The following is a 14,638-nucleotide window of genomic DNA, read 5'->3' as shown; positions in this document are numbered from 1 at the left end:
GCAGTGCTGGACGACACTCGGTTGCAGTAGCTGAAGCAGTTGATATGTGCTTTGCATTGTGAACAAAGCATACTAATCAGAGGAAGAGGCTAGACTGTCAAATAGATGCATACAGGCACCCAATTGTTTGCAGTATGACTGACTAGTAAAGCGACAGCCGCCAGACGCAACTGAGGTGAAGAGTAAAATCATTTTGTGAAAGACTGCCGTACAGCTTTTCTCTAGTAAAAATAACCGATGCCTTAAACCACCCAAAATTAATTACCTCTTTACATCACTGCTTCTGAAATTATGAACATTTAATGTCATATTTAGTCATTCGCCACGAGTGCAAAGCCGAATGATTTTCTCGAATTGATTTGATTGCAGAAGTCATTAGATTCTAATGGCATTAAATTTTGCTGTGTAGCAACTGAATAATGTCATTCAATCCTAATGCCATTCGATTCAAATGACATTAAAATGTCCAGTGTGACAGGGCTATAACGCAACCACTTGTGAGCCACTGGCCATGTTACCACTATCCATTCATATTTATAATACTGATTAATTATATTTCAGAATGATTTCATTAAATATGCCAGTCGTATTCCCAAGCCTTTGTGAATCAGTCACTTGTGAAGAAACTTTCAATTTATCTGTGAAGTATGGGTGAGGTTACTGCATCTGCCCAGATAGGGTACCAGAAATCGCTTCTACCCGTCAAATGACGAGACACAAGTCTACAGTTACCTTAATTGCCATCTGTTGTTTACTGAAACCTTTACATTACGCTTATTGTGCAAAGTATAAACAGTACTGCAGCTTTCGAAAAACTGATTCAACAACAGCTATTTATTTTGCATACGTATTTTGCTCAAGTTGCACATCTTTTTACAGAAATAGCTATATGAATGTCAGCAGTAGGAGCAAACTAAGGTAGATCATTCTTATTGCAGATTTTAGAAAAACATAAGTATACTATGTTCATCTGCTAATTGTAACGTATCACCACATAATCTTTTGCACAACTTGCTGCATCTTAATGAAGTATTTAGAAATCTGTTCTAAATAAGCTGCCTTTGCCAGTGGCAAGCAACAGGATGTTAAGACTTGCTCACACTGAGTCCAGTTTCTTTTTTTAATTAGCATACTAAAAAGAGCTTGTCTTTTATATTTGTGTTTTCTGATATTTTCATGTTTTATTTGTCTTCTTCATACTTTCAGTGAATAAAGCAAATGCTAGTAATGATATTTGCAAACATTTCAAGAGAGGCAATGACAGCAGATTTGAACAGCTACCGCCATTGCTACATTAGCTATCTTATTTTTTTCATTTAGAAAGGCCCAATTGGTTACATCCACATAAAATAAAACCAAAGTTAGTGCAAGACACACAGTCCTTACACGATGGTAAAGAGTGCATTTGAACTGCAAACCTGCCGCCCCTAAGTACTTGGGAAAAATATGTACACAAGGAATACAAAAACACTAATAGGTTGTATATAGCAGAAAATTTACCGGCATATATGTCTGTGCCAAGACAAATAAAAGTGTGGAAATGCAGAGAAGTTGACACGGCTAAAATGCTAGTAAAGTAAGAAAAATAGTTCTGCAGATTTCTGCACTGTGGGAATTAATGTTATGCAAAGAATTTTGCACGTAACTGGCTATCCAACATCATTTGGGATTCTTCAGATAATTACTATGGAGCAACATGTTTGTGTAGGTGAGCATTTGTGCGCGTGTGTGCCGACAGCAACACAATGACTATTACATCAACAACAATTATATGATGGCAATGGCGTGGTTTGTGCTACGGCACTTTGTCTTCACGTTTAGAACATGCCGATTGTTGGGTTCCTCATGGGTACTGAACAGGAGTAAGTGAGAGAAATACAAGTTGTGACATCTATGACTAAGTTCTGTACAATCATACAAACCTATGTCTACGTCATGGAAATGACAGACATACTAGACTATGGTGAAACTATGGTGATAGACATAGACTGGCGAAACGACCAATGGCATATATTCCAACAAAGAAACCTTCAAACATGATTGAACTGAATCAATGGTGCGGTACAATGTTGCAGAGCTTTTACGTAGCATTAGCCAATATGAGGAAAGAACTGGGTAGTGTGGGCCGATCCCGAAGGTGATGCATTCTAACACTGCATCTCGAAGCACTAGCTGTAATGAGGGACGAATGCAAGGGCAGCAGGGAAAGACAAGTTTCTAGCATGTTGTGTATTAATGAACACAGGTATACATTACATATTTACAAATGTATAGTTTTTCAGTATTTTCCATTAAATGTCCACTTTTTTTCTTTCGCCCGATTTTGTACTAAGACATCTTCAATTCAGTGCTGCTGAGAATGTTCAAATCAATGTGATGCAAAGTTTTGTTCATTGGTGTTGCGTATTGATTTTATATAAAAGACTACTTTGGTTTGAAGAGTTTTATGTAGGAATGGTAGAACATGCCCATTCTGGAAGCTTGGACAAAAATGGGGAAACTCACTGGCATGTACTGGACAGTTAAAGAAATTCAGGAATGTTATCAATCCATTAACAGATCGATGTGCTTTAGCGACGCTTCCGATCCGACATTACATGCGCAGTTTTGATGTATAAAGTTACTGTTTATTATGCAGAACAGGGGTGGACATACTTGCTCAGTATGAAAGTGCAACAACAGGCCGTTCACTGGTAATTTCATTTGTCACCTAGTAGCACCTATTGTCCCAACTTAGCTGTGAAGAGCGAAAACTAGAGTTGGGGAAACAGCCTAAGAAAGTGCAACATACTGATATTATACTAAATAGAGTGATTCCACAAATCAACCAAAGGGGAAGTTTTAATGACAGTATCAATACATAGGTTGCACATGGTGTCAGATCACGCACCCACAATTACCAAGCACACACGTCATGAGGGGATCACAGCACCAGTGATCCATCTGGAATTAAACTTTTAAAACATCAATGACTTTTAATTGTCAAAGTGGACACATTGCAGCGCCGCCAAGTGGAGATGCAGTGTTTACAGAAAGCATGTCTTCTAGTTCTGTGTGGAGTTTATAGTTATCACTGCTCTTTTCCATAAATAACTTGCAATTGGCTGAAATAGGGGCTCGACAGCTGCTTACAAACCTTGCAAAGAACAGAATTGTTGCTAGCTTTATGCCAGCCAACAACACTGCAACCTACAAGATTCACCTGACGAGGCACCTGTCGGAGAAAACATTATTTGCTGCACCCAATTTGCTGCGCCTAACATTCCCTGCATCCATCGCTGAACTTGCTTGGCGCCCAGTTGGAGTTTGTTTAGTTAAAGAGCTCGGTAGGTTTCCATGAAAAGCAAGGCATGTTTGCTCCGATCAACTTGGAGCTTCATCTTTGGATATAAATTCACCTCTGCATGACAGTGTGCGCTTATCAAATCCATGGTGGTATGCTAAGTGCAGACATCGGTCACTGCAAACATAACATGTTCAGTGGTTTCAATTCCTTTTTGTTGATCCGCACAAGCCTTTCTACTTCTCGGACTCCACCTTCGGGTTTATCACCTTAGGCAAACAATACATTCCAGGGCTTGGTTCCTTTCCATTTGACATGAATTTACACTCCCTCCAGTAGCCAAATATTCCATAAATAGCGACCGTGATGGTGTCGACGGGGAATGCGTCGCTCGCAGAGCACTATCCTGTGCGAATGTGAACAGTGTTGTCTGCTGTAATGGAGGGTTCCACACAGCACATTGAGCATGAAGGATGTGCACGTAATTCGGATAAATTTGTGGTGTTTAGTGGTGCAAGGGCCGGGTATGACCAAAGAGCACCATGCCAGTGTTAATGAATTCTATGAAGTTGATGCGATGTGTGCATGTGCGTTTGATGTGAGCATGCCTCGGCTGGTGTTTACGAAATCAGGTGGGTGGCGCTTCCTCTGGAGTCATCGGTGTTGGTTAAGCAGACGGCTGGAGGCATCGTGGTGCGGTGTGTAGTGGCCTCTGTCACGGCTAGGCCTGTTGTGCCGATCTCTGGTGGCACTTGTGCTTATAGCTGCTGCTAATAGATGGCAATACAATCATCATGTGCACCAAGGGCGTGAATTTTGTGAAGAGTGGGCAGGTGTTGGCGTTGCATCATGTTTTTTCGGTGTGGCACCATGGGATGAATGAAGAGAGACAAAGCTCCGCAGGGTGCAGCAACGAAAGGTGACTCTACAGATGATTGGGTCATGTGCACCGGATGTGGGGCCTGGCACACCCTGGACATCACGCAGTTTGCATCCATGAAAGGAGGCAGAGGTGGCACCAGCTTTCTACTGCCGGCAATGAGAGATCAGCATTATACAGAGGAGTTTACACTGCTGCTCAAGCAGGAAGAGAGAACCACAAGCTTGCAGCAGCGAAAGTGGCAAAGATGCTGGAGAAAGAGACCAGGACAAGAAAGAGCGAGAGCACCTGGAGGGTTTGCTGAGAGAAAATTAGTGCAAATGGGAGAAGCTGGAGGAGAAGCTGGAAGCAGTGTCGCAGAGTCACGGAGGCTGCCAGGGGAAACTTTGGTGACACTATCCACGACGCCCTGCAAGAGAGGACAGGTGCAGGACAGTGACGGAAGCTGCTTTGGGGAGAGGCTTGCAGTGAAGAACACACAGACGGTGGTGGGCAACGGAGAGGCACACAATGACACGGCATGACTGGTACATTGGAACAAGCGACAGTTGGACACAGATATCGGCACACCGCAAGGCACCACAGTGAGGAGCAAACATAAGAAAGCCACAGTGGGGAGGAAAGGAAAATGGAGAAAGATGGCCAGACCCAAGAGCGTAGCGGACGACAGCTAAAGGGAGATTTGGTAGGTGAAGACAGGAGACAGGTATTTGTGTTCGGAGACTGTAACGCTGTCAAAATTACGCCAATGTTGCTGAAGATGAACAGCTGGAACTGGAACTTGGAATTCAGAGCGGAGACGGAGGCCACTATGAAGAATGTGGTTGTGGTGGTAGAAGCACCGGTTGTATGGGGAACATAGCAGATCATGGTAGTGCTGCATGCAGGCCGAAAGGACTTGATGGACAAGAATACATCACTGGAGAGAACATTAGCAGAGCTATGCACCCACCTGCACATGTGGAGACAGAGGGCTCCAAACCATCAGTTTGTGGCATATGGGGTGCTAGCATCCTGGACGGGCATGGACCAGCTTTGCTGTATGTGCAGGCAGCGGAATGCAAGCCCGAGATCTCTGTGTAATGAACTGCACCCATGGGTTGAGTTTGTAGACACGAACTGGTTTCGGGGATATGTGCTGAACGACATGATGTGAAAGGAGAATATGGCAGAGGAGCCGGGGAAATGCCTTGGATGAAGACTGCTTTGTTAGAGGTGTGCCCACTGGGAAGGCACTGAAGAGGAAATTGGAGGGGTATTCATTAAGCCAGCTCTACGATGGAGCCCCTCAACCAAGCCTTAGTCCATACGGCTGAGGGGAAGTGCAAGCAGAAAAGGGGAGGAAGGTCCACAAATCCCAACACTCGAGAGAAAAACAGGGATGGACGTAAAGGAAGGGAGTGCAAACAACAGAAATCCAGCAGTCCAGTGGAAACTGAGGGGAGGCTGTATCCCAGGGACACTGGAAAAACAGGGCACCTCGGAAGGGGGCCAACCAGGGCAAACTGTTTATTTATTGAAAATACTCTCAATGCCTCATGGCGTTACAGAGGTGAGTGGTGAATCATTATACAATGTTAGATATAGCAGTCTGAAAGGATGAATGAACCGGATTGCTGGTGACTGAGGTGGGAAGGTGGTTCCATTCGGATGCTGTCTTGGGCTAGTTTATTGGTTTCCTCAACATGCAAGTGGCCGGACGAAGCAAAAATGGAGAAAGCTCATGAAGAAGATGTGGGAGACCTTTGCACTGTTTGCAGTTGTGGGGAGTCGCCTGTGCGACAGGAGGCTCTGCCATATCAATCCACTTTTGCCTTTGAGGGGTGCAACAGGCAGGGCAGTGAACGCCGAGGAGGTGGAATAGGGTGCATATGGGAAACCACACAGCAGTAAATGAGGTTCCGGGCAAGATGTTCTGAGCATATGTGGCTGTCCAGAAACATAGCAGGTAGACGGGTCGCAGTAGCCATTGTGTAAATGTGGACTGTGGCGCAGAAATAGAAAAATACGGATATGCAACTGACTCACCACGGATATATAGGATTTGTGCCAAGGGCCGGAAATCATTGTGGGGGACTTCAATGCATGTGTTGACCTGGACAGCTGTACAGATGCCAATGGTAGGTTGTTCCTGGAGCTAGCTGAATTGGCTAAACTAGTAGTAGCCAATTTGACAAATAAGTGCTGATGGACAATAACTTGGTCCACGCAGTATTGCCAGTCTAGCATATTGTCACGGCTCACTGGAGACAAGAGCAGAGAGTGGTACTTATTCGAGTGAGTTAGGGCTATTAAGGCTAGCGCTCAGTCCAGACTTCTTCTCCAGCGCCTCGCTTGCACGGACGAGGTCGTCGTCTTTTTCGTCAACGTGGTTGCGCACAGATGGTGTCGCGGCAACATATTATTGTCTCATGACCGAACCACTGTGCAAAGGCCTCAACAGGATGGTGGTAGATGAAGATGCGAGCTGGCATCCTCCCAAGCCACCACAAACAGTTACGCCTGGTTTTCCAAACCGGCTTTCAGCATAATAGACAGCAACTTTCAGTTGATGCTACTTGCCCTGATGAAAAGGCCCTGCTCGAGATGGCAGCCAAGCTGGAAACGAAGGCTGATATGCTGAAGTCCCACGACCACCTGGTGTCAGAAATGAAAGAAGCCACGAGGCAGTGGGCTCTGCGGCCATGAAGTCAGCGTGGACACGGGCCATGGCGGAGCAGAGAAGTGACAGAAGGTATACACCGCAGGCAAGAAGCAAGCCGTACCTACAGGCATGTGAGCAAATAAAGGGATCCGGATGCTGTTCCGATTCCCTGGGAGACCTACAGGAAGCTGAAACAGGATGCAGCTGTGCTGTTGCAGGGACATGTACAAGGCATGAACAGGAAATTTAAGGAATATGTGAAGGCAGCAGGAAGGCAGGCACCACAGCACTTCTGGAGATACAGAAGTCAAGCCGGCAAATATCCCAAGTGACACTGCGGTGGACGCCGGAGAGGGAGGAAGTGATAGCAGAGGAATGTATCTCATTACTGGAGGAGTGGCTGCGATCGCTGCAACAGCAGAGTGCCCAAGACACCCTGTCACAAGACATGGCTGGCCCATACGTGCTGCTTACACCTGAGTAACAGCTGGACGCCGACCTACGGTTGGCACCAATGGAGAGAGAATTCCAGAGATCGGTGAGCAGGGTGGATACAGGGACAGGGGAATGTCTCAAGGCCTCAGGTTCTGGCTTCACTTTCAGGTACAGTGAAGGTGGGCAGCTGGTGCTGAGACAGATCCCAGCGCTGGTGTGTGCCAACGATCTTGCATTCCTTGCAGGCTCTCCAGAGGAGCTGCAGAAATTGTACGACAGATTCAGCTCTTCAAAGTGCATGGTGTTGGTTTGGGGGGCACACGACTCGATACAGCATGGAGCCTACACGGCAACCCAATCTTCAGGAGTACCTGCACAAAATATTTAGCCATCAGGCTGACGAGCCCAGACTACCTGTCAGCGTAAGAGAGATGAGAGGAAAAGCAGCCAGACATGGGGGAGTTCTGCGCCAGAGGTCCTTGTGGGCATACAGTAGATATGAGGACATGCAAGTGCTGTGGAAGATGGTAGCAGTGCTGGGCCTTATCTACGCTAACGCCGTACTATGCCTCTCCTCAGTGCGGGAGTTCCTGGGGAGGCGCCAGACAGATGGTCCTCCTTCACCACGAGAGAGGCAGTAACAAAAGCGACATACGAAAATCTGCTCCTGAGGCTTCTAGAAGATAATGTTGCACGACAGATGCTGGTGCACAACAAGTCGACAAGATGGACGAGAAGGACACTGTGCCAGTGTTTTGGGTTTGCCGATGGTCTGTCTGGAGGAGGCAGTGCAGAAGCCGTGGGACCGAATGGGCAAGGGAGTACGGCTCCAGGTGCGACAGATAAGAGACGGCTGCATGGCGGAAAGCCACAGAGGAAAAGTTGTCCCTCGAGGTGTATCACATTGAGAAACTCGAGATCTGCACCACTTGCTGCTACAACTCAAAGGGAAGGGCACTGCTGGCGGAAGCGAGCTCATGTGCTGCGCACGTGCGTTTGGAGAGCGCGCTTCGAGTGAATTGTGATAATGTGCACTCTGTGGGAGGTCAGAAGAAACGTTGAGTCTTGTGGCACTAGAGTGCGGTGGCATCTTTCCACCGACCTAAACATCAGCGCTGCCTGCCACACCTGGGTTCAGTAATGAGGATACGGAGGACGGCAAGGTGGTCAGTGCCAGCCAGGTGACCAAAAGATGCCTTGAGTTCTGGTGGCAGCATGGAGCGTTGCATTGATGATTATGCAAACCGCTTTTTTGAAGTTCACGAAAAGATGTTTTAGGGTTTCTTCTTTCTTTTTTGTGGTTACCCTCAGTTTGGACATGATCAACTATGGCAACCAGATATAAAGGGCAGGACCACCATCACCATCATGCGATAATGTGCAGTGCCATATCCCAGAGTTCCATGGCGTCACGCACATGCAATCTATGTATATTAGTGTACATTACGGGCATCACCAAACACACAATGGCAAGCAATAATGGAAACAAAAGGCGCAGTACATTACTGTCTGCAAGTGCCGAGGATCTTCAGGAACACAAACTTAAGCCTCAGTGGTTATGCAAAACGTTACACAAGGTCAACAGAACAGGCAAACAAGACTGCAGGCAAGAGGATGACCATACATGAAAATTAAAAGAAAAAAATTTTGTTACAAGTAAATGCTGGAGAGCTGAAGTAACTACTCTCCTACTTCAGACATTCATGAGACTGTAAAACACGTGACGAACTAGTAAAGAAAAAAAAAGCATATACACAGATTTCTCAGTGTGTGCAAGTGCTGAGGGTCCTCAGAAACACATAAACTTAAGCCACGGTGGCTTTACAAAGAAACATCTCATGCAGTCAACAGAACAGCAGCAAAATAAGGCTGCGTATAAGAGAATGACTATACAGAATTCAGACAAACATTTTGTTATGTGCAAGTAAATGCTTCAGAATTCAAGCAACTCTCTTCCTTAACTTAAGCCATTAACGAAATGAAAATGTGTGATGAACTAGTACAGCAAAAAAAAATGGAAGGAAAAATATGCATACACAAATGGACATTTCTCATTGAGCATGCAGCAAAAATGCAACTTTTCAGCAAGAGGAAACACGGTAAACATGTTGCTGTAAACACAGTTCTAGTCTTTTCGTGTTGCTTCTAGGCAGCTATGAGAAGTGTAAGTTGATGTACACAGACGAGTAAACATGAATGGTAATTATGCACACGTTTTGGCTTAAAGAGATGTTGTTTAGTGTACACATTGCACAGTCGAAAATAAAAAGGACAGAGCTAAGCACACAAATGAATGTTGCAAGGCACCGAGGTAGCCTCTGAATAAACAAACTACCCTCCTGGATTGCAGCCAATACCTCAAGTTGCTAAAAAATGCAACACCTACTTTTGTGTCAAATTAACACTGGAGAAGCACTAACTTCAATCGCAAAACATGCAGGGCAGTTATGATTGTCATAGCTAAGCAACATGAAATGCTGTTTGATTATACAAACTTTCCTTGTATTTCAATGAGCACTGAACTCTAACGTATGGCTGCTTTAGGAAGTGTGCAGAGTGAATGTTGCCTACACAATGTTCATGAAAATATTTCAAGTTTACCTAGGTAATTCATTAAAATTATTAGTCAAACAATTCCTGCGTAGCTAACCATAATGCTTGGAGTTATTGGTCTGCATCAGTGAATAAAGCAGAGCGAGGGCTGACAAAGTGATAATCTCTCTTTTTGTACATGTACAGTTGTTCAAAAAACTCCCCACAGTGCTTAATATCTTCAATGATAACACTGTGAGCTGTGGTCTCTACAACAAAAGCATGATAGTGATCATCAAAGTACTTTGTGTCAAGTAATGAGGCAACCACAAACAGCTTCACGCCGCACACAGCTATTAATGTTACCTTAGCAAAATGCGGCAAGTCATCACTTGCTACATGAATAGGTATCACGCAACCTACACTGAATGTCCTTTCAGGAACAGTAATGGAGTTTACACAGTGCACATCTGTCAAATGCAGACTGAGCTCCTGGAGCCTGTCACGCAAAAGGTTAGGCAATTCGCTTGGATCCAGTCTCTTCCTTCCTACAGTAGTGTGCGATTCCTGGGGTTGAGACAAGGCGTACATAACCTGCATTTGGTGTCTGCGACACAAAGTTGAACAAATATTCTTAAAATTGCGAGTTTTCTTGGAAATCGATTTAAAAAATTGATGCTTAGCCTCAAAGCGCATGCAAGAAAGTTTGGACAGAGGGCCATACAAAAGCATTAGTCTAGGGTAGTGGATCAAGTAGTGCATCTTTGGTATTATGTTCACACTTGCAAAAGTGTCCTTAAAGGCACAGTAGAAGTCCTCAACAAGCACTTTCAGAAGTGCTGCTGCACCATGGCACATTTGAGGAGCAAGAACGATGTCTACCACAGCACGCAATGCGAGGTACACTTCATATGCTGCGTTTCCTTTTGGGACAATGTCACCCACAAGTAAAGAAAAAAAACGAAAAAAACAAAGCTTTTCAGCAGCTGACCCCTTGATGCTTGATGTTCCCAATATTGCCTGACGTGTCAGTGGAGGCAACCTGGATTTCTTGTCCGCTCCTTGGAAAGGAAATGAGGCAAGCCTCTCATTCAGCGTTTCAAGGGTCAGATCACGACTTGATATAATGTGCCGGATGACATGCTTCATCACAAATGGCATTACTCCTTCAAACAAATCGTGCATAACATCAGGTGGCAATCCTTGAGTCACATCAAATGACTGCAAGGAACTCAAGCAGCTTTTACCCGTTATACCATAGACACTAGAAAGGCTTGGGTCCTGCTGCATCAGCTGAACATGACGAGCATGCATCTGTTTGTTCTAATGGTGAAGTCTTCTTCATGCCACTTCTCATTAATTTCTGCTTTTGTTGCCATACAGTAACGGCAGATCGGCCCAGAGGAAAAACATTCACGGAAACCACCAATCTGATGGCTTGACAGATTATCGCCACACACAAACAAAAGTGAGCCCTTAACTACTTCACCGTTCAGCTCAATGCCATTTTCTTCCAATTTCTGGAGGTCTTCAATAAGTGGCCGGAGAATTTCGGGCAAAGAGTATTTGGTCACAAGGGAACTTTTTGCCAGAAGGACCAGGTATTTGTCGGTTGTCTTGGAGCGAAAGTTTGGAGAAAAGTTTAGAATTGTTAAATACCCTGCTAGGAGTTTGTGCCTTCCACGCTTACTTCCCAGAGGGTTGCAAATTTCAAAATCATCGAAATATAGTTGAAGCATTATTAGCTTCCTGCTGTTGGCATTTCGGAATATGCTGTGCTCCTGATAATATGTGCCATCACACACATCCCGTAGAAGAGTTGAGCAGCCTTCTCCAGTTTCTCCAAACAGCTTACGAGCTCTTGAAACAGCTTGAATGGTTTCCAATATTGGAATATATTCAAAGCAATCACTTTTAGATTGCTCAGAAAGATTTATAGTTTTAGGGGGTACAAAACTAAACAGGCTTTTCCAATAATTCTCCCTGCCTGATTTACTCCTAAGCTTCTCAAGTTTTGTCATTGCAACTGAATTCAGAGTTGCTTGGAACTGTGCAGCAAAATTGATTACATCATTAGCAATTTCATTTACTGTGCTTTCTGGCAGTTGCCTGCCCTCCTGCCATTTCAAAAGCAGGGAGGACAAATCCATGACACATTGATCACTTGCATTAAGAACACCATCATCACTTGGCTCATCACTGGGTCCCTCAGTGGGTTCATCACCAGATTCATCACTGGGTTCTTCACTGGGTTCATCCACTGCATCATGAGTGTTGTCAGGAGGCAGCAAGTCCACAGATTTGTCACTGGAGCTCGAGGGAAACAGATGTTTGTGATGGCGGCTGACGTGTTTGCGGAATGAGCTGTAGAGTCTGTAGGTTCTCACACAGCCTTCAAAGCTACAATTCCAGCCACTCTCTGTGCCATGTGAGGCACAAAGGTGCCGAAAAAGGGCAGCCAGACAATGTGTTCTCTGATGGCACCGGCTGCAAGAGTATGTATTCTTAGCATCCATCTGAAATGAAAAGATGTTGAAAATAAATAATTTACATTAATATGAATATTAAAAATGGGCAAATGAGGAAGAAACGCCAGGGGCTCTTAAGATTGTGAGCTAATGAAATGCAAACCCACATGAAAAGCACCGAACCCAGTGTAGAAACAAAATTTATGTACACGGCACTTGCACTATGGATGCAGTGCTGTCATGTACCTAGGATTTAACCCTTCCAGATGCTATCAGCACAATTTTGTACATTGCAAACTCATGCCTTTTCCTCCAAGCAAGTCACAGATGGTGCCAATTCCACAGTTTCAGCTGGGTTCTCCACTTTAATCATGCAACTGTGAAGTTTAATGCGTCATGTAGTGAACTAGCATAAAACTAATGAATGTTGAGCATGCCAGCGCCTGGTTTGGCCCTACCAGATGAGCTACTTTTATCATACTTTTTCTGCATTTTCAGCATTGTCTACTGCTTTTAAAAACAATACCCACTGATTTAACAATCATGAGAGTAGTTTGAGACCTAATTACAACAAACACATGCACCGGATGTCCTATCAGTTCCAGAATTTGTGTACATTCGTAAACGTGTCAAAGCGTCATGGTGGAAGTACTTGAAGCACTACACAAAGCAGCATGCAACACAGACCAGGCTGTACTCAGCTACCTTGTACATCTATACGGAGTCAGTTGCACTGATATCTTCCTTGTTTTATGAGAAGAATATGAACGATGTGCAGAAGCAAGGTATAGACAAGCTGCTGGAGATACAAGATCTCTAAATGTCTCGGATGTCAGGTCAAGTGACAAGAAGGATGGTGATGTTGCCAGAGTAGATTTTGTCAGTTCTGCTTACATGAATATGCTGAAGAGAGTGTCCAAGATGTGTAAATAAACAGGTAGCTTTAGTACTGTGAAAAACTGAGTGACACTGCTGAAACTTGCAATGAAAGCAGCTGCTATCTCTGTTACCCATTATCTCCACCACTAACACCACACTCAGTAGACAGCCCAAAAGGGTCTTCAATGTGCACATCATACCAACACCACACACTTCTTGAGGAACATGCTTGCGCTAATCTTCAAAGTTGTTTTTGAAGTAAAAAGTGCCTACGGCGTTCAAACAAAACATGCAAATGTGAGCACAATGCGTTGGTCGGCTAGTTGGTGCAAATCTATAATTACTTGCTTTAGGACAAAGCAACGGACACAAGAAAGACGACAGGACAAGGCACTACTCTCAACCGACATTTTATTGTGTCCATCCTTTATAAAGAGCAGAATCCAGAACATGCGCAATGAGCACCATGTGCAGGAACCACCACAACATCCGATCACCAGAGCTAACTCATGTGACAGAATCCAAAAAAACATATTCAAAGTTGTACAAGGTTAAAGAAGGCACACTAATGTATTATTGCGAACCCAATGACTGTATGAAAAAAAGCTTCAGATAATTATCCAGCGGTGGTATCACGGCTCTTCTTCAAAATCATAGTATCATGAATCCCAGCTTTGCACTCGGACATTTTACAATGTATAGCTAAATTGGAACCTGCACCTGTCGGTATGGATCGCTCATGTTCTTTAAGGCGCTCGTAACACAGTGGCCTGACTGCCCTACATACACTTTGCCACATGACAACGGAATCTTATATACCACACCGACACTACAACCTGCAACTGTCACGTGGTTTCTTTTCACACAATCTGTTTTTTTACTTGTTTTTTAAATACAGCTGCACAACAATGACAGTTTCTGAGGAGCAGAAAAACTACTGGGATTTGGTATCTAGCGGCGACATTCTTTAGATTGTGAGCCACTCTATGGCAACACGACACAACTTCAGGCCTCTTCTTTTGCGACACTTCCCTTTCAGTTTCTGAAGCAATACCCGAGAGACTGCCATCACCAGCACACTTGGGTAACCCGCAGCCTGCAGCCTATCTAACTGTGCAATGAAACTCTGGTTTGCAGTGTGACGACAGGATTTTATTAACGAAAGATTCTAGACACATCAAAGTCTGTGCACTCAAAGGTTGTGAAGCACACCGTCCGTTGCTTTGACGTGTCTAGAATCTTCATTAATGAAATCCTGTCTTCACACTGTAAACCAGAGTTTCATTGCACAGTTAAATAGGCTGCAGGTTACCAAAGTATGGTGGTGACGGCAGCGTCCGAGGTATTGCTTCAGAAACCGGAAGGGAAGCGCCACAAAGCAACTATGTTGTACAAAAGAAGAGGCCTGAAGTTGTGCCTTATTGCCATAGAGTGGCTCACAATCTAAGGAATGTCGCCGCTAGATACCAAATCCCAGTAGTTTTTCTGCTCCTCAGAAACTGTCATTGTTGTGCAGC

Source organism: Dermacentor andersoni, unplaced genomic scaffold, assembly GCF_023375885.2.
Source record: "Dermacentor andersoni unplaced genomic scaffold, qqDerAnde1_hic_scaffold ctg00000039.1, whole genome shotgun sequence".
NCBI lineage: Eukaryota > Metazoa > Arthropoda > Arachnida > Ixodida > Ixodidae > Dermacentor > Dermacentor andersoni.
The sequence above is the reverse complement of the archived record's forward strand: the minus strand, read 5'-3'. Positions refer to the sequence as shown.